The following is a 26,654-nucleotide window of genomic DNA, read 5'->3' on the forward strand; positions in this document are numbered from 1 at the left end:
TCCTTTGTACCCGTTGATGGCATAAGTGAACCCGTCTGCCAGCTCCTCTACGACATCCTCATTGGAGCTCTGCAAAGACAGAGCCCGCTACCAGAACAGGAGGCACCGGACCAGTGCCAGTGGGACAGATGCCTGCCACCTGCTCTGCTCCCCAGATCAGGCAGAGAGGGGCATCTGCAAAGACCTCCAGGCAGGGAGTGAAGTTGATGACCCCCTTGAATACTCCCTACCCCGACCCATCCTAACAAGTGGGTAGCAGATCTCTGAACCAAGCACTCACATGACACACCCTCAGGCTTCTGACACCGACCAACCTGCTCCTGCCCAAGGATGTGCCTCTCATCCCACGCTGTCCCTCACCATCCCAGGCATGTACACACACACACACACACACCCGGAATGAGGGTAAGAGGTGTGGGGCTCCCAGGTATGAGCCCTTGGTGCCTGGCCTGTATGGGCCTGGCCCGGGCTGCCCTGGGTTACCTGTGGGTGCCTCCTGCCGGAGGGCAAGGGGTATTGGTGGTGGTGCTTGCGCCTGTTTCTACACCAACAGAAACATCTCTCAGCCTGGGCTTTCTTCTGCCCTGAGCCTCGGAAGGATGGGAAGCAACACAGAGACATCCTTGTCTCCTGACCCTCTCCACTCAAGTGAGCTGCAAAGGCAGTTGCCTCCAGAATGTGGGTATCTGGTTACCATGGTTCCAATTTCTCTCAGCAAGGAAGTGAGGTCACCCCTTCAAGGTTCCACGACCTGTGCCCCTCCCTCCAATCAGAGTCACCCAAAGGCCCCGTGGGCTGTTGACATCTTACCCTCTGGGCCCATGTTACCTCCACACCTGTACACCAATCAGTACCCAGTATCCAGCACAGCCTTCTCCCCAGCTCTCTGGGAATGTGTGGCTTGGCAGAGAAAGCTGTGTTCACACCTCCTTTTCCTTACTTGTCCTGTGCCCTGAGGAAGCCTCTGTGCCTCTCAGGGCATCCCCCAGTCTGCAGAGCTGCCCAATGAGGATGATGCCAGACACCATTTCCATAGGAAGTCATCAGGTGTAGATGAGACAAGGCCCCTGACACCTGTGGGCTGGCGTCCCCAAAATCTGATGAACAAACATAGAGGTGGAAGCGTGACAAGAATGAGTGGGACATAGCATAGGACACTGGAAAAAACAGGCCTGAGTTCCAGCTTGAGATCTCAGGGAAGTCACTGCTCATGTTGCCCTCATTTTCACATCTGCACCTTAAAGGTTTGAAGTGACAGGAAATTCAGAGCTTATGGCCTAAAACCTCGCAGTTGTGTCTTTTTACACTTAGCATCAGAGCCAGTGCCATATGTGGGCCCAGGGGTTAGGGGGCCTTCACAGTGGCTTTCATTGAGTCCAGCCTCCTGGTGGCAACATCCTTGTGTGTCCGCCGAGAGCACAGTAACTGGCTTCTGAACAACATAGCGTCCATCCCAGGGGATGGGATGTCAGGTCCTGTCACTTCTCTCATTCTCTCTCTCATTCTCGAGGTCCTTTCCTTCCTCTCAGCCTCTCTCTCACTTTCACTCTGTATGTGTGTCTGTCTGTGTCTGTGAACTATGTTCTGTCTTTACACTGAGTCCACATCCTTTTGCCCCCCACTTTAGTAAATCTTGGTTTTGGTAAGTTCTCTCCTTTGTTCTTAGAGTCTCTTGGTCTTAGAAGAGATATGGCATCTTTTGCTACTTTATTATAACTTCTAGACATAACCTGTTAAGTCCCATGAGCATAATAGATTTCAACCGTGACATTCCTGATACCATTCTAGTGTGAAACCATCAAGGTTAGCACCAAGAGTACTAACCCCATTCGCCTAAGGGCCTCTTGATAACATGTGTTCTCTCTGACTTGTCAACCTCTAGTATCGCTGGGTCCCTAACCATTCTCTACAGGCAGCTCAAAGGATCTTTTGAAAATGTAAATGCGGTCATGCCCCTTCTGGAAACATACCTTGGATTCATATGGCCTTTAGAATTAAGTCCAAAATCCTTAGTGTGTCTGTCCAGGTCCTCCATGATGTGACCTTATCTTCTATCCACTCTTATCTCCCCCTCATCCCTTTTCTCTGGTCATACTTTTGAGATCCTCGTTGGCATCACACTCTTCCAGCCCAGCTGTGTCATTGTCATGCCCCAAGTCCCAATGTTTCCCTCTGGAGTCGTTGGAAGACTGGTGTTCTTTCAGGCATATTTGGTCTTTCCTCTGACCTCCTCTCTGCTCCCATACTGGTTTTTTTTTTTTTTTTTTTTTTTTTTTTTTTTTTTTTTTTTTTTTTTTTTTTGTGTGTGTGTGTGTGTGTATGTTTGTTTGGGGTTTTTTTGGTATTTTTTGTTATACCATGAATTGCTACAGCCCTGTTCACCCTCAGGAGTTTTAAGGATCTCATTCAGTGTGGAAGCTGAGAATTATAAGCAGCAGAATACTGATGAAAGTAACAGTAGGGATGTGTTTTTCTCACAAAATAACCAATCCATGGGTAGGTGGATCCAATGTTGAATTCAACTGCTCAGTGATAGCAGGGTAAGCTGCCAGTGACAAAGTGGCTGTAGCAACAGCTCCCAGCATCCAAGAGAGGAAAAAAGTTCTGTCTTCGCTGTTGTGCTTTTTATCAGGGAGGAAAATATTGTCTCAGAAATCAATTATGAGACCCTTGCCTGAACCCTTGGCCAGAACAGGCCAAATTGCAAGGGACATGGGGTCGTTTAGTAGCAAACTGCTCCTGAAGGAGGTGCCTCAGCCCAGGAGGAGGAGGAGGATTAGCAAGACAAGGAGGAAGAGGAGGAGCAGGAAGAGGACAGGGACAGGGCAGTTGGGAAGTGTGTGATCGTGAGCTTCCTGTTTCTGCTGTGAACACTAATGGCCCCATATATTTCTTCTTTGTGGACATGTGGAGGAAAGGTGTCCCAAGATTCAGGGATGACTGTTTTCAAATCTGTTTCCTTGTGTCTTGAAGTACTCTGTCTAATACGGTCCATATTATACATTTGTAACTTAAAAAAAAATCTGCTCAAATGGCAATTGATGTCAGAGGGAGGAAGGGAAACAGAAGGGAGAGAAAGGAGGGTGGGGAGAGAGAGTAACACCAATGATAAGAGAGCCTCATTGATCGATCACATAGCCCCTAGACAGCAAGCCAGGCATGTGCCCTGACTGGGAATGAAACTGGGACTTCCTGGTTCAGGGTTTGACGCTCAACCATTGAGCCACAGCAGCATGGCCACCCCATATAACGTTCTAATTTTAAACTTTCATTAATTCAAATTAAGTAAACGTTAAAATTCACTTAGACATTTAGGTTTCTCTTGTTGGATACCCAAGGAGGAGTGTTGGCTTTGTGTATAGACCAACCGGTTTCCCTGGAAAGCAAGTATGAAATGGAAGGAAGGAACTATGTCTCCCATCAGAGCAAGAGTGTTCACGTGAGAACGATGAGCTTTGGATGATTGGGCCACGGCACTGTGTGGATCCCTCTTGCACAGCATGCCTCCTTTGGAAATACTCACCCACTACTCCTTTTTCCTTTTCAGCTTAGAAGTTTTTGACATAATGGTTTTAATTTTAATTATAGATTGTTCAAGTGGTGACAGTGAAGCATGCCCCCCCCCCCCCACCACCACCACCAGGGCTGTGTACCCTGTTTCCGTACCGTTCTGTGCTAGTGGAACCATTGCCTCTTGCTAAGAGGAGTTTGACTGGTAAGTAAAATTCGGGGCTCATTGGGGAAGGAAAATGTTTAACAAAGTTGAGTGGAGAGGGTTGTTTTGAATTATTCCTGTTGCAACCAAAGCAATGCTCTTTCCATCCCCAGTGATTTTAAATATTGTTAACAGTTATCCTAGTGGTTGTTGCTGCTCAAATGGCAACTCAAGCTAAACACTGAGTGAAGTGGAATGCAGCCCAGTAAGTAATTTTTGCTCTTAATGAGAGCATTTGAAGATATAAATTGGCACACGGGAAAGTTTGGAAAGATATTATTGAGTCTGGCCAGTGTTGCACAGTGGTTGAGGGTCCGCCTGTGAACCAGGCAGGCATTCAGAGTTGGTTTGATTCCAGGTCAGGGCACATGCCTGGGTTGCAGACTGGATCGCCGTTGGGTGTTGTGAAGGAGGCAGCTGAGGAATGATTCTCTCTCGTCATTTTTGTTTCTCTCTCCTTCACTCTCCCTGAAATCATTCTAAGTATATTTTAAAAATATACATTTAACCTAGCCCTGGCTGATGGGGCTCATTTGGATGGGCATCTCCCCTTGCACTGAAAGGTTTCTGGATCAGTTCTCAGAAGGGGGGCACTTGGCAGGGTTTTGCAGTCAGTTCCTTTCAGGGGTGGGCAGGAAGCAGCTGACCTACCTTTCATCGATGTTTCTCTGCCTCTCCTTTCCTCTCTCTACTCTATATTTATATAGTGGATATATGATCCTAGTGTAAAGCCAGAAACTATACAAAAGAAAAGGAGAAGATACTGTCACTTCTAGTAGTTTCAATTCCTCCAGTTCACTAGTGTTCACATTTGGATGCATACATTTCCAGATTTCATTTCTCCATTTCATCAGTTTATACTTACCAGAAAAAATTAAATGTTTCAAACATTATTTTAAAACTGTAATATGCAGGGAGCATCCTTCCATGTCGACATATGTGTGTACATATGTATGTGTGCATGTATGTGTGTGTACATATATATTATGTATATGTACATGAATATATCAGGTTGACACATGTTTTCAATCAACAACTTTATTTCTATTTATTCAAAAAAGTTCTTAATATAATGGATTACAGTCTACATAAATAGCTAGGTACTATTGGACATTATCATTATTTACTATTATAAATATGCAGTTGGGGTGTATTCCTCTTAGTTATTAAAGATAATCGCCTAGAACTCTCATGACAGCAACAGAGAAGGCTTCCAGCAGCTGGCTCCATAATTGCCCCAGGTACGGCCTCAGACCAGGCCATGACAGGGTGGGGCGAATGGCTGGACCAGGCTCTGGCCCCTGAGCAGGCCCTTCCTCTGGCTCTGGAGAGCTCCAGAGCTCTGGGTGTGGACCTGGAGCAGAAGAGAGAGAGAGAGAGGGCAGGAGAGAGAGAGAGAGAGAGAGAGAGAGAGAGAGAGAGAGAGAGAGAGAGAGAGAGAGATTTTCTAACACACCTGGCTTTCCCCTGACATTCCATTGACAGGAAAGATGCCAGCGCCTTTAAGGGAACTCCAGCCCATGAGCCTGCCCTCCCCAGGTTATGTGCCCAGGTTATCAGTAACCCTCACCTTCCTGAGTTGCTTCAGTGGGATCAAGACGCTCCAGCTCTAGATTTTGGGTTTGGCCCAACAGGTGTGATGCAGGGGACTTGATGGGCACCAAGGCCTGCTTTACCTCCAACAAGGCGAAAGGAAGGGGCTGCCCAAAACCCTGGACCTGGTCCAGCCAGGTCCCAACCATCGAAGCCATGGCCCTGGGGAGAGGCAGGTGGGCAGTCAAGTCAGAATTCTGGTCTTTCCTTCTACTCTACCCTCCCATGGCACTCTTGTTTGGGACTGAGCCTCTGTGCAGTCCCTTTCATATCCAGGGAAAAGCCCCACGCCATACCCAGCCCCTAGGTGGCTGTTCTGTTTGTAGCAGGTGTGGGATCCAGCAGGTTTAACATGGAGTTTGTGTGAGACTCTCCTTCCCACTGGCAGCTCTCCTGAAGGTCCTGTACACTGTCCACCCCAGCCCTCCATGCCCCTGGGCATCTGAGATGAAGACTGAGACAGACTCCTGAGCTGCCTGCCCACCACAATCCTGTCCTGAGCCCTCCACTGTGGTCAGTAGAGGTGGATGGAGAGAGGGGCAGGCAGAGGACAATGGGTCTTGGGGGGAAGGAGACTCTGAGGCACAATTCAGCCCAGCCTCCCCTCTGGGTCTACAAGACCAGGGACCCCATCCTCTGTCCTCTTAGACTCATGTCCTTTTGGAATAGAAGCCAGCAGAGTTCAAGCCTTTCATGGGAATCAGAAGGTGTATAAGATCAGGGTTCTGCCAGGCAATTCCCCCAACTCACAGTCCCCAATCTGCTGACACAGGGGGGCCTCCTTCTGGACCCAGAGACCACTCACTTTATGACTTGGTCCTGCGGTGTGTCACCCTGGTCAGTATGAGGAGGTGTGCCTGCAGATGTCAAAAGCACCTTGACGGCATCAGCTCTGATGGACGGTGGACAAGACCTGTCAATGATGGACAGCGTGACTGCGGGACCCACTGCCTAGGACTGAGGCCCAGGGGTTGTGTCTGCTTTATCCCCTGAGTTGGGCTAAGTGTCTCCAAACCTGCTTGCCTGCAGGAGGAGCTTCATACACATTGTCTAGTAAATAAACTCCAACCAGCACCATCCCATCCATCTGAGTGGGCTCGGGACCCCTACTACCCGCCCAAGAACCCCCAAGTAGCTATACCAAGGCCGAGGACCAGCTAGGTGAAATCTCCAACTGCCTGACAGGCTGCTTTCCATATGTTTTTCCAAACTGTGATGCAACAGGCCGCTGATGGGTGAGTCAGAGTTCTTTCCAAGGGACAGAGTGAAATCATTGCAACAAACCACGGGCACACATCCGGCAACCCTGTCTGAAGAGCCAGAGAGCAGGTAGGACCTGCCATGGCTTTTCCCCACAGCAGTGCTATGAGGTTTTCTCCCTACCACCCCACTATTCAGAGGAGCATACTGAGACTCAGAAAGATGTGGTGACATTTTCAAGACGCACAGCTTGCAGCAGGCAAAGTCACGAGTGTGAGCTCACCTAGCTAACAGCTCCTCCAGGAACTGTTGGGCTCTGCAGAAGGCCAGGGTGGAGACCTGGGGGACGTTTCCCCCCGGGAGAGCTGGTACCATGGATGTGGCCACTTGCTCCAAGGTGCCTTCATGGAGGTCCTGCATCCTGCAGGACTCAGGTAGGTTACCAGTTACCTCAGCTGCGCACTGGGTGGGACAAGGAGGGACATCCAGTCAGCGGCATGACCGAGAATCCCACAAGGATTGAGGTCTGGAGCTCATTCGGGAGGTCCCAGCCACACAGGGATGTGTGCAAGAGGAGGGACAGGAGCGCCCAGGCTGAAGGACGTTCTAGGTCTTCAAAGTGCCACTTAAGTTCTGTGCATGTTCATACAAATGTCACCTTCTAGGCATCTTCCTCCTTCCCCTTTTATTCTTTCTTAGCTAAGGAACAGCAAACCTTCCTCTAGGTATAGTCTATATGAATAGCACGGGCCCTGTGAGTCCTCTAGAAACCTCCCCTTAGAGAGCTGAGAGCACAGAAGCTTAAGGATCTCAAAAGTCTGGTGAAGGGCATGCAGGTCAGAACTGGGACCTGTCCTGCATGACATCCCCTCTCAGGTAATGGACACTCATCTGTTCCTGACTTAGGTGGAAAGGGTGTGGGAGCCTTGTCCCTCCCCAGCGTGGGAACAGTGTACACGGTAGACATGGCCTATGAAAACCATTGACTTCAAATGAGAAAGTTATGTTCCATCCTTTTACACTAAAGAGCATTTTGAGTCCCTCATTTTGCAGATCCCAGAATCTGCAAGATGGCAAATGCCTGAAGACTGCAGACTGGAGAAAGGTGATCACCAGGCAGTAATCTGAGCAGAGAACTCAGGAAGGAGCAAATCTTTGTGGTGGCTGACAAGGGACAGGTGACCCAAAGTACCCATGAGGCAATTGCCAATGAAGGAACACTGTGATAGAGTTGGAGAACCTGGCATCGGACAGGACAGGTGAAAATTTCAATGAGTGAGAAATCCCCGGGCCAAGCCGGAAGCAAGGCAGCAGCCATCATCAGAAACTGCTTTTGGCTATGTCCCTGCTCCAGCCCTTTGGATTTGGAATCTGCTTGCAGCCGATAAAAGTTTTTATGTGCACGTCCTTCTTCCAGCAGTGGGTGTCCATCTCCAGCTGCGGATACTACATGTACTGTGGTCTGAACTGTGTCCCCTAATCCCATGAATTTGCAACCCCTAGAACTTCATTATGTTTCCGCATTTGAGTGTGAGTCTTCAAGCGTGCAATTAAGGTGAAGTGAACTCAGTGCTGTGGGTCTTAATCTAGTGTGACCAGTGTCCTTGGAAGAGGAGGGGAGGACACATGGCAGTGCAGAGGGGAGTCCATGTGACACACAGGGAGAAGGCGGCCATCTACAAGCTGAGGAGAGACCCCTCAGGAGAAACCAGCCCTGCTGACAGCCTCCTGTCTCACTCCTAGCCTCTGGAATAGTGAGAAAATGAATGTCTGCTGCTGATACTATCCAGTGTGGTCTTATGTTAAGGCAGCCCGATCAGTCTAACACAGCCCATTCCAACACACTTCAGTGCTCTGGGCAGTAGTGCTGATATGGCAGCCGAACTGAATCAGGCCCATGTCCAACAGCACTGAAGGGCTGCATCTCTGGGGGAAGGACATCTGCTATTGGCCAAGTTCTGCAAGGAATGTGGACTGAGTGGCAGGGGTAGTTTAAACAACAACAGCGAAATGCCCACATGTTGATGGAGTCTATTGTGAAGTCAAACCCCATCTCTCTTTCTCTCTCATATTTCTACAAATATGTGAGGAGTGTCTTTCTACCCTCCCATGTAGCTGGAGGGAGGCGTGGGGGTCCGGATTCTTTTGTCATGGGGCTGTGGGAGAGTCTAGGGAGAATCATGGGAGGTTCCCAGGGGGCAGGGGAGTCCGCAGATCTGAGTGTGTGTCTGGGCACTGCCAGGTCCTCTTGGGGTTGTGGATGTGGAGACCCTCGAGGCCTGCTCTCACCTCTGACAGGCACTGGACTGTGTCATCAGCCTGGTGCACCTGCACCATGACCGCGTAGGCTGTGTAGTCGGGTCCTTGGGCCAGAACCTCAATAATGTCCTCCTGGGAGCTCTGCAAAGACAGAGTGGGTACTGAGCCAGGAGGCCTCAGGAACCTTCTACCCAATCTGTGGTATTGTGTCATGGCAGACCTAGTCTATCAGGACACAGGGAGGATGTTCCTGGCAGCCCTCTGAGCTAGCAGCCATTGGTTTGTGTCAAGGTCTAGCAACAGGGAAAGCCTGAATCACTGATGAAAACTGTGCCCTTGTTGGGATGATATGGAGTTGGGTAAGACCACAGCTCCTGACCTGGCCTCACTGCAATGCTTTGTCATCCTATGTAAGGTGATAGGTTGCAGAGAAAAGTATTCAAGACCGTAATCCCTCCCTTATCCACAATATTCTATTTTCAAAATACACAGCACTATCAAGTGGGATGATGTTTAAGGCTTGGGAAAGGTCGACAAGGACAGTGGAGCCGGGACCAGTCCACAGGTTACTTGGGGGAAGGGAGTTGATAATGAATTGAAAGGAGCATAAGGAAAAGACAGCAACAAATGCCTCCTCTAGGATCCCAGCAAAACATGAAGAAAGATTGCTTTTCTACCATCCCAGGGGCCTGGTCGGGGGGATTGAAGGTACAGCTCTCTTTGGGAGTGGGTCTGTGAGGTCTTGGAGGCCCCTGGTTTGAGTCTGACTTCTGGTCTTGGTCCAGTCACTTCAGGGTCCTGGGTGTGGGCCAGCTCTCACCTCCGTTTGGCACTGGACGGTTTTCTTGGCCTGACGCACTTGTCCTTTGTACCCGTTGACGGCATAAGTGAACCCGTCTGCCAGCTCCTCTACGACATCCTTGTTGGAGCTCTGCAAAGACAGAGCCCACTACCAGAACAGGAGGCACCGGACCAGTGTCAATGGGACAGATGCCCGCCACCTGCTCTGCTCCCCAGATCAGGCAGAGAGGGGCATCTGCAAAGACCTCCAGGCAGGGAGTGAAGTTGATGACCCCCTTGAATACTCCCTACCCCGACCCATCCTAACAAATGGGTAGCAGATCTCTGAACCAAGCACACACATGACACACCCTCCAGGCTTTTGACACCGACCAACCTGCTCCTGCAAAGGATGTGAGTCCCTCATGCATGCTTTCCCTCACAATTCTCGACACACACACACACACACACACACACACACACACGCACACGCACACACATACATCCCGGGAATAGGCATAATGGGTGAGGGACTCCCTAGGTGTGACTCCAGCTGGTGCCTGACCTGGATGGACCTGGCCCGGGCTGCCCTGGGTTACCTGTGGGTGCCTCCTGCCAGAGGGCAAGGGGTATCGGTGGTGGCGCTTGCGCCTGTTTCTACACCAACAGAAACATCTCTCAGCCTGGGCTTTCTTCTGCCCAGAGCCTCGGAAGGATGGGAAGCAACACAGAGACATCCTTGTCTCCTGACCCTCTCCACTCAAGTGAGCTGCAAAGGCAGTTGCCTCCAGAATGTGGGTATCTGGTTACCATGGTTCCAGTTTCTCTCAGCAAGGAAGTGAGGTCACCCCTTCAAGGTTCCACGACCTGTGCCCCTTCCTCCAATCAGAGTCACCCAAAGGCCCCGTGGGCTGTTGACATCTCACCCTCTGGGCCCATGTTACCTCCACACCTGTACACCAATCAGTACCCAGTATCCAGCACAGCCTTCTCCCCAGCTCTCTGGGAATGTGTGGCTTGGCAGAGAAAGCTGTGTTCACACCTCCTTTTCCTTACTTGTTCTGTGCCCTGAGGAAGCCTCTGTGCCTCTCAGGGCATCCCCCAGTCTGCAGAGCTGCCCAATGAGGATGATGCTAGACACCATTTCCATAGGAAGTCATCAGGTGTAGGCCCCTAACACCTGTGGGCTGGCGTCCCAAAATCTGATGAACAAACATAGAGGTGGAAGCGTGACAAGAATGAGTGGGACAAAGCATGGGACACTGGACAACACAGGCCTGAGTTCCAGCCTGAAATCTCAGGGAAGTCACCGCTCATGTTGCCCTCATTTTCTCGTCTGCACCTTAAAGGTTTGAAATGACAGGAAATTCAGAGCTTGTCACTCATGACCAAAAACCTCGCAGTGGTGTCTTTTTACACTTAGCATCAGAGCCAGTGCCTTATGTGGGCCCAGGGGTTAGGGGCCTTCACAGTGGCTTTCATTGAATCCACCCTCCTTGGGAACATCCTTGTGTGTTCCCCGAGAGCACAGTAACTGGCTTCTGAACAACATAGCATCCATCCCAGGGGATGGGAGGTCAGGTCCTGTCACTTCTCTCACACTCTCTCTCATTCTCGAGGTCCTTTCCTTCCTCTCAGCCTCTCTCTCACTTTCTCTTTGTATGTGTGTCTGTCTGTGCCCGTGAACTATTGTTCTGTCCTTAAACTGAGTCCACACCCTCTTCCTTCCCATTTTAGTAAGTTTTGGTATTGGTAAGTTCTCTCCTTTTTTCTTAGAGTCTCTTGGTCTGAGAAGAGATACAGCATCTTTTTATACTTTATTTTCAAGTCTCATGAGTGTGATAGCTTTCAACCTTGACATTCCTGATACCATTCTAGTGTGATGCCATCAAGGTTAGTACAGAGAGTACTAAGTCCCATTGGCCTCAGGGCCTCTTGATATCATGTGTTCTCTCTAACCTGTCAACCTCCAGTATCACTTGGTCCCTAAACATTCTCTACAGGCAGCCCAAAGTATCTTTTGAAAATGTAAATGTGGGAGGCGGAGCTTGAAGATGGCGACCGAACAGTCGGACTTGTTCTGACTCTGGTCCCAGAACAGATAAAAGTAACATCTGAGTGGCTCAGGGAGGGTTGATTGGCAGCTGAGGGGCAGCAGAGGTTTCAAGGAAGCTAGGCAGCGATCCGCTGGACAGGATTTCCAGCCGGTGGCCAACACTGCCACAGCGGCGGCCGCGGCGGCTGCGGTGGCCGCAGAAGCAGCGGCGGCGGTGCTGTGAGAAAGGAGTGGCTTCTCTGAGGCCTGGAAAGCCCACAGCGGAGAGGTCCATCCAGTAGCTGAGACGCCCGAGTTGGCGCTGGCGCGTGGATTCAAAGGAGTTCTTCAGTCACCCACGGAAAGGTCAGAATTTGCGGGGAAAGCCTGAGAGATCGCAGTCCCGCGGTGCCGGCAGCCACAGTAGCCGGGGAGTTCCGGCCCCGCCTCCATGGAGCGCCCGCAAAGCTGAGCCCTAAGAAGGCTGCAGCGACATCTAGTGCTGGGTTTGGCATAAGCTTCCCCAGAAGCGGGAATTTTTTTTTTTTTTTTTTTAAAAAGCCAGGGGACACGGGACAGAGTGTTAAGAATCGCGGCTGTCCCGCCAAGGGCGGAACATCTGGACACCTCGGCGCCTGATCCCCTTCACCCCCTAGCTTCGGAATACTAGGGAAGATCAGCCTAGTTGGGCATATCCGGGGAATTTGCAGGGAGAAAGTGCCTCCCTGGAAACAAGGGATCGGAGCCAGAAGAGATAGTCTGGGAGCCAGCTGGCACCCTGCCAGCTAGAGCCATAGAGAAAGAAGGCCGGAGCAACCAAAAAGACTGGGAGGTCAAACCGGAAACACTGACACCTAAGAGCTGAATTACAAACTGCCCTTCTTTTTTTTTTTTTTTTTTTTTTTTCTCTTTTTTTTTTTTCCTTTCTTTTCTTTTGTCTTTTAATTAATCAAAAATAAATGGACACAAATATCTAAGATATAGTCTACTAAAAATTAAGGATTACCTTACAAAACTGAGGTGCAGTGGAAAGCTGGGAACTGCAAGACTGTCTGGTCCGAGAATCAGAAGTGCCAAATACATTAACTGAGGAAGTGAGTGACCAGTACTGGTCATTTTTATGCTAATTTTGCTATACTTTATTTTATTTTCATTTTTTACATCTTTTATTTAATTTTCATTTTTCATATCTTTTACTTAAGAAACAATTTTTTTTCTTTTTTCCTTACTTGATTTTACCTTTTCAATTACTACATTTTTCAATCTCTATCACTATTACTACTGCTATTTTGCAATTTTTTTAAAAAAAATTTTTATTTATTTTTTCTTTCTTTCTTTCTTTTTTTTCTCTCTCTAGTACCATTTTATTTTTTCTTTATTTTACATTGGGAGTAACCTTTATTCTATTTTAATCTCTACTATAGCATCATTCAACCCTATCTCAACTCAACCTTTACACTATCACTCTCTTACTAAACTTTACCCTTTAGTCTACAGTTTATCCTATCCCTTTCCGGCTTTAGTTTTTCCTCTATTCTCTCTCTATACCCCCTGCTAAAGCTCTCACTATACTTATAGACCTAAGTTCCAACCCCTGATCCAAGTGTATAAATACCAATCTCTGCACTATATTAACTAGTTAAAAAAAAAAAAAAAAATCCATTCTCCCCTCTATCCTTTTCGCATTGTATGTGTGAAGGTTGATTATTGTGAATTTTTATGCCTTTTAGTGAAATTGTTATGCTTATTCCTGTATTGTTATTGTTGCTTTGTATTTTTTTTAATCCTCTGTTTTTGTTTGTTTATTTTACTTCTGTATATCATAGCCTTACTTAATAATAGTGGATATTGTAGTTTGTATTAATCTCCAAGTATTGTTACTGGCATTGGCTGGGTCCAGAGGTTTTTCTATGGCAATTTTCTCCACATATATATAGTTTGTTTCCCATTTCTCTTTTAGTTTGCTTCTTCTCTCTCTTTCTCTCTCTCTCTCTCCCTCTTCTTTTTTTCCCTGTTTTCCAACTTCATTTTGTCATTACTTTTTTCTTCTTCTTCTTTTTCTATCTCTTTATCCCTCTTTTTTTTTAATTTACTTAATTTTTTTTTAATTTTAATTTTATTTTTTTTTTAATTTTTCTTTATGTTATTTTTACCTTTATTCCTTCTCTCCTATCCCCTAAGTTGCCTTTCTCTAGTGGTCACCTTTATTAGAGGTTATTAATATTGTAAATACATTCCTGTTAAGTGCCGCTTGTGTTGTACCTGGTAGTGTTGTATTTTGTACCTCAAAATCAACGCAGGAGAAGGAATACCACATAACCAGACATCCTGAAAAGAGAGGCCATGGGGAGACAAAAACATAGTCCGCACTTGAAAGAAAAGCAGGCATCACCAGAAAAGGAAGTAAACGAGCCAGAGGTAAGCAGCCTGCCAGAGCAAGAATTCAGAGTAATGATCATAGCATGGCTAAAAAGAATGGAAGAGAAATTTGACAAAAGCAAAGAAGAAATGAGAAAGAACCATGAGGAAATGAAGGAGAGCCATGAGGAACTGAAGAAGAACCAAGAAGAAATGAAAAGTGACATCGCTACCATGAAGAACTCAATAGAAAGCATCAAGAGTAGACTAGATGAAGCAGAGGACCGCATCAGTGAGCTAGAAGATAAGATGGAAAAAAATACCCAAGTAGAGCAACTTCTAGAAAAAAAGATTAAAAAGCAGGAGGAGAGCCTACGGGAGCTTTGGGACAAAACAAAACAAAATAATATTCGAATAATAGGGGTTCCAGAAGGAAAGGAAACTGAGGTAGACATGGAAAAAGTATTTCAAGAAATAATGACAGAAAACTTTCCTGAAATAGAAAAGAAAAAACCCACACAAATCCAAGATGCCCGCAGAGTCCCAAGCAAAATGAATCCCAGAAGACAGACTCCAAGGCACATTATAATTAAATTGGCAAACAACAACGACAAAGTAAGAATCTTAAAAGCAGCCAGAGAGAGACAGAAAGTTACATACAAAGGAACCCCCATCAGACTAGCAACTGATTTCTCAACAGAAACTTATCAGGCCAGAAGGGAATGGGATGAAATATACAAAGTCATGCAAAGGAAGGGTCTGAATCCAAGAATACTGTACCCAGCAAGGCTATCAATCAAAATTGAAGGGGAAATCAGGAGCTTCACAGACAAAAAAAGACTGAAGGAATTTATCTCCACCAAACCAGCAATGCAAGAAATGCTAAAGGGTCTACTGTAAAAATAAAGAAATAAGAAGTGAAGAAGGAACACGGGTATAGAATAAAAATGGCGTCAAATGAGTACCTATCAATAATAACCTTAAATGTAAATGGATTAAATGCTCCAATCAAAAGACATAGGGTAACAGATTGGATAAGAAAACAAGACCCATACATCTGTTGTCTACAAGAAACCCACCTCAGAAAAAGAGATGCACACAGACTGAGGGTGAAGGGATGGAAAAAAGTTTTCCAGGCAAATGGAAATGAAAAAAAAGCTGGGGTAGCAATACTTATATCTGACAAATTAGATCTCAGAGTGAAGGACATAACAAGAGATAATGAAGGCCACTTCATAATACTAAAGGGAACAATCCAACAAGAAGAAATAACCCTGGTAAATATATATGCACCCAATACAGGAGCAACCAAATACATTAAAAAACTGCTAGAGGACATTAAGGGAGAGATTAATAGCAATACAATCATAGTAGGAGATTTTAATACCCCACTGTCACCCTTCGACAAATCATCTAAACAAAAAATCAGCAAAGAAATATCAATCCTAAATGACTCACTAGACCAGATGGAATTAATTGACATCTTCAGGACACTCCACCCCAAAGCCACAGAATATACATTCTTCTCAAGTGCACATGGGACATTCTCAAAGATAGACCACATTTTGGGACATAGGCAAAGTCTCTTCAAATTCAAGAAGATAGAAATCATATCAAGTATCTTCTCCGACCATAATGGCATAAAACTGGAAATTAACTACAATAAAAATAATCCAAAGAAATCAAACACATGGAGACTAAACAGCTTGCTATTAAACAAGGACTGGGTTACCAGAGAAATCAAGGAAGAAATTAAAAACATCCTGGAAACAAATGACAATGAAAGCACAACAATCCAAAATCTTTGGGACACAGCAAAAGCAGTTTTGAGAGGGAAGTTCATATCCTTACAAGCCTATTGCAAAAAACTAGAAAAAATAGTAACAGATGATCTAACTCTACAACTCAAAGAGTTAGAAAAGGAGCAACAAGAAAAACCCAGTGTAAGCAGAAGGAAGGAAATAACAAAAATCAGAGCAGAGATAAACGACATAGAGACCAAAAAAACAATACATAAGATCAACAAAACCAAGAGCTGGTTCTTTGAAAGAATAAACAAGATAGATGGACCTCTAGCCAGGCTAACCAAGAAACAAAGAGAGAGGACCCAAATAAACAAAATCAGAAATGAAAGAGGTGAAATAACAACAGACCCCACCGAAATACAACGGATTGTTACAAAATACTACGAACAACTCTATTCCAACAAACTGAACAACCTGGAGGAAATGGACATATTCCTAGAAAAATACAAACTTCCAAAACTCAATCAGGAAGAATCTAAAAATCTCAATAGACCAGTGACTTGGGAAGAAATTGAAACAGTCATCAAAAAGCTTCCAGCAAACAAAAGCCCAGGGCCAGATGGCTTCACAGGAGAGTTTTACCAAACATTCAAGGAAGAACTAAAACCTATCCTCCTCAGACTATTCCAAAAAATTCAAGAGGAAGGAACACTTCCAAACTCCTTCTATGAAGCCAGCATTACCCTAATACCAAAACCCGATAAAGACAACTCAATGAAAGAGAATTACAGGCCAATATCCCTCATGAACATAGATGCCAAAATCCTCAACAAAATTCTAGCAAATCGGCTCCAGCAGAGCATCACAAAGATCATACACCATGACCAAGTAGGATTTATACCAGGAATGCAAGGTTGGTACAATATCCGCAAATCAATAAACATGATACATCACATAAACAAGTTGAAAGATAAAAATCATATAGTCATATCAATTGATGCAGAAAAAGCATTTGATAAAATCCAACACCCTTTCCTGATAAAAACTCTTAACAAGGTGGGAGTACAAGGATCATACCTCAACGTAATAAAAGCTATATATGATAAACCCACAGCAAACATCATACTCAATGGGCAAAAACTAAAACCATTCCCTCTAAGAACAGGAACAAGACAGGGATGCCCACTATCACCACTCCTCTTTGACATAGTACTGGAAGTACTAGCCATTGCAATTAGACAAGAGGAGGAAATAAAAGGCATCCAAATTGGAAAAGAAGAAGTAAAGTTATCCTTATTTGCAGACGACATGATATTGTATATAAAAAACCCAAAAGACTCCATTAAAAAACTAATTGGCTTAATAAATGAATTTGGCAATGTAGCAGGATACAAAATTAACACCAAGAAATCTATGGCATTTCTATACACCAACAGTGAGTTTATAGAAACAGAGACTAAAAAAGCAATTCCATTTACGATCGCACCAAAAAAATTAAGATACCTAGGAATAAACTTAACTAAGGAAGTAAAGGACCTATTTGCGGAAAACTACACGACACTGAAAAAAGAAATAGAAGAAGATGTAAACAGATGGAAGAACATACCATGTTCATGGATTGGTAGAATCAACATCATCAAAATGTCCATACTTCCTAAAGCAATCTATAAGTTCAATGCACTCCCCATTAAAATACCAACGGCATATTTCACTGACCTAGAAAGAACTCTCCAAAAGTTCATTTGGAACAATAAAAGACCCCGAATAGCCACAGCAATCCTGAGAAAGAAGAGTAAAGTAGGAGGTATCTCAATACCAGACTTCAAACTGTATTACAAAGCCACTGTTCTCAAAACAGCCTGGTACTGGCACAAAAACAGACATATAGATCACTGGAATCAAATCGAGAACCCAGATATCAACCCAAATCACTATGCTCAATTAATATTTGACAAAGGAGGCACTAATATACAATGGAGTCAAGACAGTCTCTTCAATAAATGGTGTTGGGAAAATTGGACAGATACATGCAAAAGAATGAAACTAGATCACCAACTTACACCATACACAAAAATAAACTCAAAATGGATACAGGACTTAAACATCAGACGGGAAACCATAAAAATACTTGAAGCATCCACAGGCAACAAAATCTCAGACGTATGCCAAAAAAACTTCTTCACTGATACTACCCCTAGTGCAATGGAAGCTAAAGAGAAAATAAACAAATGGGACTACATCAAAATAAAAAGCTTTTTTACAGCAAAAGAAACCATCAACAAAACAACAAGAAAGCCCACTGTGTGGGAGAACATATTTGCAAATGTTACCACTGATAAAGGTTTAATCTCCAACATCTACAAACAGCTTATACAACTAAATAAAAGGAAGATGAATGATCCAATTAAAAAATGGGCAATGGACCTAAATAGAATATTTTCAAAAGAAGACAGAAGGAAGGCCAAAAAGCACATGAAAACATGCTCAAAGTCACCAATTATCCGAGATGCAAATCAAAACAACAATGCGGTACCATCTCACACCTGTCAGAATGGCCAACATCAACAAATCAACAAACGACAAGTGTTGGCGAGGTTGCGGAGAAAAAGGAACCCTCCCGCACTGCTGGTGGGAATGTAGACTGGTGCAACCACTGTGGAGAACAGTGTGGAGTTTCCTCAAAAAACTGAAAATGGAACTCCCATTTGACCCAGTAATCCCACTTCTAGGAATATATCCCAAGAAACTTGAAACACCAATCAGAAAGGATATATGCACCCCTATGTTCATAGCAGCACAATCTACAATAGCCAGAATTTGGAAACAGCCTAAGTGTCCGTCAGCAGATGATTGGATCCAAAAACTATGGTACATCTACACAATGGAATACTATGCTGCCATAAAAAAGAAGGATTTCTCATCATTTGCAGCATCCTGGATGGAATTGGAGAACATCATGCTGAGTGAAATAAGCCAATCAATGAAAGAGAAACACCACATGACCTCACTCATTTGTGGATAATAAAGAACATTATAAACTGGTGAACCATAAGATAGATATAGAGACAGTATATCAACAAGTAGACTGTCAAGTTACAGTGGGGACGGGAGGAAGATCTGGGGGAGATAATAGATCAACCGAAGGACTTGTATACATGCATATAAGTGCAACCAATGGACACAAAACTCTGAGGAGGGAGGGGATGTGTGGGAGGGAGGGAGGGGGTAAAAAAAAAATCAATAAAATATATTAAAAAAAATAAATAAATAAAATAAAATGGGAAAAAAAAAAAAGAAAAAAAAGAAAATGTAAATGTGATCATATCTCTTATGGAAACTTACAATGGTTTCCTATGGCCTTTAGAATTAAGTCCAAAATCCTAGTGTGTCTGTCCAGGCCCTCTATGATGTGGCCTTATTTTCTTTTCCACTCTTTTCTCCCCCTAATCCCTTTTCTCTGGTCACACTTTTGAGATCCTCATTGGCATCATACTCTCCCAGCCCAGCTGAGAGCTATGTCATTGTTATGCCCGTTGTCCCAATGTTTCCCTCTGGAGTTGTTGGAAGACTGCACTCCCACACCCCTTTCTCCTATAATTATCAATCCACTCCCTTTCTTTGCCCAATGTTCTATTATATTCATCAATTTATTCTGTTCCTCAGATTTTTAGTTCACTTGATTTTTAGATTCACTTGTTGTTACCTGTATTTGTTGATCATAATTTTTTAAATCTTTTTTCTTCTTCCTCTTCTTAAAGAATACCTTTCAGCATTTCATATAATACTGGTTTGGTGGTGATGAACTCCTTTTTTTTTTCTTATCTGTGTGCTTCCCGTCTTCGTAAGTCTATTTCTTTTACCAGGTGGGGGAAGTTTTCTGACATTATTTCTTCAAATAGGTTTTCAATATCTTGCACTCTCTTTTCTTCTGATGTTGGTACGCTTGAAGTTGTCCCAGAGGCTCTTTGCACTATCTTCAACTTTCTGGATTCTCTTTTCTTCTTGCTTCTCCAGAGGAGTGTCCTTTGGCTCTTTCTATCCCAAATCTTTGACTTGATTCTTGTGTTCCTCCAGTCTTCTGTTAGATCTCTGTATAATATTTTTTATTTCAGTCAGTTTATGTTTAATTTCTAGTTGGGTCTCATGAAATTTATCAGCCTTTTCTAGGAAATTCTTGAAAAACCTTATAAATGTGGTTTTGAACACTATATTCAGTCTTTTGTTCTCCATCTCTTTCATTTGATAACTATTTCCTTGTCTCTGCATTGTTGCTGCCTCACAGAGTTGGTAGGATCTCTTTGTGTGTTTGGTGTCCTATATGGCCCAATGGGTCAGCCTCCCCAGTTACTTGAGGTAGACATTCTTGGTGCTCCCCTTTGTGGACTGCCTGAACAGTCTTGTTGTAGTTAAGGCTTGATTGTTATTGGTCTCACTGGGAGGAATTGACCTCCAGGCCCATTGGATGTGAGTATCAGCTGTGTCTACTCAGGGATACCTTCTGTATTGGAGATAGTCTTATAGGATCAGACTTGCAAAATTGCAAAAACCTTTGTGCTCAGCTTGGATGGTGCGGAGTCTCAGTCTTGGCTTCCTGTCAGCCCTCCCCTTGTACGCTTGCCTGAGTTTCCGCCTGATTTCTGCCTTCCGAGGCTCCCCTGAGTTTCCACCTGACTTCAGATTCCCTGTGTAAGAGCGTGGGTGCCCCAGGGGCTTGCCCAGAATTGGGTTGGGTCTCTGTAGTCTGGAGCTTCTGACAACCTCTGCAACCTCTGTGGTCAGACCTCTCTGCTCGTATTCACTCATGTGCATGACTGTAGACCCAGCTCACTGAGTCTTTGGTTGCCTTTCTCTACAGTTTGGACTCCACAGTATGAGCCTGGGTCCACGTGGCTTTGGCTGGTGTTGGGGTTCAGTACAGTCGGAAAGGGTTCAGTGCAATCAGGACTTCCTTTTCCCGCCCACTAGCCATGTATTTGGCTGCTCTTCCTCTCTGTGCATGAGCGTCTCCCTACCTCAGCACTTTGCAGCTCCCATTCCCATCTGTGAACCTCTCTCCTTCTTTCTAGTTGTAGATTTCCCACTCCACCAGCTTTCCTATGATTTTGGATGATGTCTGTTCTGTCTTTTAGTTGTTGTTTTGAAATTGTTTTGTGAGGAGGCAGCTTAGGTGCTTACCCAGGCTGCCATCTTGGTTTCTCCTCGATGGTTTTAATTTTAATTATAGATTGTTCCAGTGGTGACAGTGAAGTATGGCCCTTCCAGTAGAACCAGGGTTGTGTACCCTGTTTCTCTACTGTCCTGGGCCAGTGGAACCATTGTCTCTTGCCAGATGTCCCGCTTTTGGCGGGACAGTTCCAATTTTTAAAAATTTGTCCAAAAATCAGGACTTTTTTAAAAACGCTGCAGGACGCGAGACAAATTGTTAAAAATCGGGTCTTTACCACCAAAAGCAGGACATCTGGTCACCTTACTAGGACCTAGGCTAGAAGATTAATGCGATTTTTTTTTGTTTGTTTCCATCATTTATTCCATGTATACCATGGTTGGATTAAGCATATGACTAGATTTCTAACTACACACTAACTTTGTTCTTTCTTTATCCTTAAATAAAAACAATACACACTATTCCCAATGGCTAACCATATTGGGTTTCTGGCGAGAGAGGCCTGAACTAACAGGGAGAAAAATATGTATTCTAATTCTTTCACTACTTGACTTTAGAGAATTGACAATCTCTCTCAGTCTTATTTCTCAAATGAGGGATGAACTGGATGATTTTTAAATAGATTTTACTTTTTTTAGAGTAGTTTTAGTTTGACAACAGCAAGCATGTCAAACTCAAAGGCTAACACCAGCCAAATAAACAAGCTTTAAGTGTATGTGGGCAGCAAAAAAAAACAAAAGCTTCATTCTTCATGGAAATGTAGGTTTATTTTGATAGAGACATGCTGAATATAAAGAGCTGAAGTAAATGAGTAATTGTTAACATAAAATAATAGAACATTTTAATAAAAATTAATACTTTTCTCAAACATTAACTTACCAGACACTGAATAACTGCACAAATTAATAAGCATAACACAAATAAACATTTTTCTTGTCCTCTGAAAGCGAAATATTTCCTGTTGTGCACACCAAACAAGTCAGTCCAAGACTAATGATGTGGCAATCGGCTGCTAAGATATTCGCTGCTGTAGTTCGTTGTTAATAATTATTTATAACAGGATATTGTAAAACTTAAGTTATGAAATTTTTATTAAAAGATTTCTTACATACTGTTATATTGCCTTGGGCCACAAAAGTATTTGTTCTGAGCTGCATGTGGCCCATGGGCTGCGAGTTTGACATGCTTAACAACAGAATGGAGTAGAAGACACAAAAGTATTTCCCATAAAGCCCTCACCCCAACATTTGTGTAGCTACCCTATTATCAACATCCTCTGACAGAGGGATACATTTGGTAAAATAAATGATCATACATTGATACATCATTGTTACCTGGAGTGTATAGTTTACATTAGGGTTTGGTATTGGTATTATCCAAGGGAATAATGACATCTATGAGCCAGTGTTGTGTCCTATAGAGTAGTTTTGCTGCCCTAAAAAAATCTTCTGTGCACTGCCTCTCCATTCCTCCCTCTTCCATACTTCCTCCCTCTTCCATACTTCTGACAACCACTGATATTTGATATTTTCACTGTCTCCATAGGGTTTTTTTTTCTTTCCAAAATGGCATATAGTTGGAATTATATAGTGTGTAGTCTTTTCAGATTGACTTCTTTCATATAGTAATATGCATTAACATATCTTCAAAATAACATATGTTATTTCAAGCCTAGATAGTAAATGATATTAGAAGTGAATCATATTTCATTATCTTGATGGACTATCATTTATCTATTCACTTACAGAAAGACATTTTGATTGCTTCCAAGTTTGGCAATAGTAAATGAATAAAGTTGATATAAACATTTTGTGCATATTTTACATGGACAAGTTTTCAACTCTGGATAAATATCAAGGAATGTGATTGTCAGATCATAGGATAGGGGTATGTTTAGTTTTGTAAGAAAATAACATACTATCTTCCCAAATGTCTGTACTATTTTGCATTACCACAAACAATGAAGAGAATTTCTGTTGCTCCAAACCCTCACCAGCATTTGGTGTTGTCAGTGCTTTTACATTTTGATCATTCTAATATAATAGAGGCCCAGTACATGAATTTCATGCACAGAAGGGGTCCCTCAGCCTGCCTGCACCATCTCTAATCCAGGATGCTTTGGGAGATGTCTGACTGTGGGATTAAGCCTAAACGGGCAAGCAACATCCCTCTCACAGTCTTGAACTGCTGGTTCTTAACTGTTCGCCTGCCTGCCTCCTTGATCACCTCTGACCACCTCTGCCTGATGGCCTGATGTCCCTAACTGCTCCTCTGCTGGACTGATTGCCCCTAACTGCTTCTGCCTGCAGATCTGATTTCCCCTAATCACCTCTGCCTACCAACCTGATTGCCTTCTAACTGCTCCCCTGCTGGCCTGATTGTTCTCTAATTGCTCCCCTGACAACCTGATTGCCCCTAACCACCTCTGCCTGCTGGCCTTATTGCCCCCTAATTGCTCCCTTGACAAACCGATCACCCCTAACTGCCCTCCCCTGCCAGCTTGATCACCCCTAACCACCTCTGCCTCAGCCCCTGCCACCATGGCTTTGTCTGGAAGGACGTTTGGAAGATGTCTGGTCTAATTAGCATATTACTCTTTTATTAGTATAGATCTGTAGTGGTATACCATTGTTTTAATTTGCATTTCCCTAAGGACATATAATGTTGAGTATCTTTTCAGATTCCTGTTTTCCATTTGTACATGTTGTCTGGTGATGTGTCTGTGAAGGCCTTTATCCATTTTATGATTAGGTTGTTTGCTTTCTTATTGTGGCATTTTTAAAGTTCTTTGTATAGTTTGGTTAACAGTCCTTTATCAGATACATCTTTTATAATATTTTCTTCAAGTCTAGGGCTTGTCTTCTCATCAAGTTGACATTATATTTCAGAGGGAACATTTTTAATTTTAGTGGGAATCAGCTTATCGATTATTTTTTTTACATGAGTTGTGCCTTTGATGTTGTAACTAAAAAGTTATCACCAAATCCAAGTTCATCTAGATTTTCTCCCATTTTATCTTTTAAGAGTTTTATAATTTTGAATTTTATAACTGGGTTTGTGATACATTATGAGTTCATTTTTGTGAAGGGTGTGAGGTTTATGATTATATTTAATTTTTTTCACAGAGATGTCCAGTTGTTTCAGCACCTTGTTTGGAAAAAGACACCTTTTGCTCCATTGTATTGCCTTCTCTCCTTTTTCAAAGATCAGTTGATATGTGGGTTTATTTCTGGGCTGTCTGATCGGCTCCTTTGATCTATTTGTCCATTCTTTAACAATAGCACACTCTCATTACTTTAGCTTTATTTTAAGTCTTGATATCAGGTAGCATCGAGCCTCTCACTTTAGACCTCAGCATTGTGGTGGTTATTCTGGGTCTTTTGCCACTCCATACCAACCTTTTGTTTGTTGATATCCACAAAATAGCATGTTGGAATTTAGATTGGGATTATAATTTAATCTATACTAGAAATAGGGAAGTACTGACATCTTGACAATATCGATTCACTCTATCTATGAACATGGAATTTTTTCTGTGTCTTTAGTTTTCCTTTTATTTGTTTTATCAAGAGTTTTTCAGGTTTCCTCATATGGATGGTGTAAATGTTTTGTTAGCTTTATAACCAAGTACTTCATTTTGGGGGGTACTAATATAAATTGTACTTTTTTAGTTTCAATTTTTATTTTTTGACTGCTGTTATATAGGAAAGAAGTTGAGTTTGTATACTAATTAGCCTTGTATCTTGTAACCTTAATATAACCACTTATTAATTTCAAGATTTTTATATCAATTAGTTTTATACTAGAGGTCCAGTGCACAAAATTCGTGCACTTGGGGAGAGGGGTCCCTTAACTCAACCTGCGTCCTTTCCAGTCTGGGACCCCTCAGGGGATGTCTGACTGCTGGCTTAGGCCCGATTCCACAGGGATCAGACCTAAACCAGCAGTCAGACATCACTTTTACAATCTAGGACTGCTGGCTCCCAACTGTTCACCTGCCTGCCTTCCTGATTGCTGCTAATCACTTCTTCCTGATAGCCTTATCACCCCCTAACTACTCCCCTGCCAGTCTGATTGATACTTAACTGTTCCCCTGGCAGCCTGATTACCTCTAACTGCCCTCCCCTGCAGGCCTAGTCACCCTAACTGCCCTCCCCTATAGGCCTGGGTCCCCTTCAAAAGCCCTTCCCTGCAGGCCTGGTCACCCCTAACTGCCCTTCCCTACAGGCATGATCACCCTCTACTGCCCTCTCTTGCAGGCCTGGTGCCTCCCAACTGCACTCTCCTGCTGGCCATCTTGTGGTGGCCAACTTTGTCCACATAGGGGCAGCCATTTTGTGTGTTGAAGTGATGGTCAATTTGCATATTACTCCTTTGTTAGATAGGATAAAAGCCTGAGGCATGGGTGGAGGCCAACTGGTTTGCCATGAAGGATGTCCCAGATCAGGGTGGAGGTTCCCTTGGCCATGGGGTGGCCTGGGTGAGGGGCCTGTAGTTGTTTTAAGACCAGCAATTCCCCCCGGCAACTCAAGCAGAGGCCCTGGTATCTGGGATTTATTTATCTTCTATAATTAAAACTTTGTAGCCTTAAGCAAAGGCCAGGGCAGGCCAGGAAGCTTGGCTTCCTCCATCACTGGAAAAAACACAACCCTCCTGCTTGCTCCGTGGCCTCAGCCATCTTGGTTGGGTTAATTTGCATACTCACTCATGATTGGCTGGGAACTTGTGCTCATGATTACTGTATAATGGTTTGACCTGGGAACCTCAGGAACTTCCTAAGAACCAGTGTTCCATGGCATGCATTTTAGTACATAGTATCTTCAACATTCCTGCCCTCATTTCCTCATCCTACATTCATGTGCAGTCCTCTGCTGAGCTCAGGGGTCATGGTTTTGCAAGCTCACATTCAGCTGGAAGTAGATATGTAGGTACAAGTATTTGTTCTCTACAGGAAATAGCAAATCCACTCTTTCCTCATGGCCATGCCCATTGCCTCATCATGTGAAGGTGCTAGGCCTACTCTTTGTGTCATCCCTCCTCCCCTAAGTACATATGTTGAAGCCTTAACTTCCAATATGATGGTATTTGGAGATGGGACCTTTAGGTCATAATTCAAGTTAGATGTAGTCAAGAGGGTGGGGCCCTCATAATATGATTAGTGTCTTTATAAGAAGAGACACCAGAGTGTGCTTACTCCCTGCAGGGGAAGTGAGTCCTTCTCTGCTGTGTGCGAGGACACAATAAGAAGGTATCTATCTGTAAATCAGAAGCCAGTTCTCAGCAGGAACCAAATTGCCTGGACCCTTGGTCTTGGACTTCCAGCCCCCCTAACTGTGAAAAATGAATTGGTGTTATTTTAAGCCATGTGGTATATGGAATTTTGTAATGTCAGCCCCAGTTGCCTGAGGCAGAAGCATATGTCTCCAGTTATACTATGTCCACTTGGCCTGCTGGTGGAGGAGGCGTATAGGAGATGAGTTTTTTCTGAAAGTTCCTCTGTGGTGGAAAAAATTGTTCTCACCCCCGGAAGTAAGGAAAAGAAAGATGTCTTAAGATTTCAAGAGATGAATCATACTCTGTTATTCTAGAATGGGATGCCATCTTTGTGTCAACTTTTCAGATACTTCACAGGCTGGATCACTGGGTCTTCCTGCTGTGACTGGCCTTGTTCATCTCAGTAGGATAACTCACGGTAAAGAGAGCACTGTCTGTCTACACAAATATAGTAATTTATTTGCTCCTAACCCTGTACTTGTAAAAATGTAGAGAAGGATTACATGTCATTATCTTGTTGAACAAATCACC

At 43.9% G+C, this 26,654-nt stretch overlaps 1 long non-coding RNA gene across 1 annotated transcript in view; it reads right to left on the minus strand.

Annotated features, from left to right (window-relative positions):
- Positions 1-2,301, minus strand: part of LOC311631090 — a 630,545-nt gene extending 628,244 nt beyond the window's left edge. The window contains exon 1 of the long non-coding RNA XR_014796513.1: positions 2,247-2,301. This is a non-coding gene — a long non-coding RNA (uncharacterized lncRNA). The remainder of the gene's footprint in view (positions 1-2,246) is intronic.
- Positions 2,302-26,654: the final 24,353 nt, after the last annotated feature.

This window comes from Pipistrellus hanaki, assembly GCF_964339955.1.
Source record: "Pipistrellus hanaki genome assembly, chromosome: 12".
Taxonomy (NCBI): Eukaryota; Metazoa; Chordata; class Mammalia; order Chiroptera; family Vespertilionidae; genus Pipistrellus; species Pipistrellus hanaki.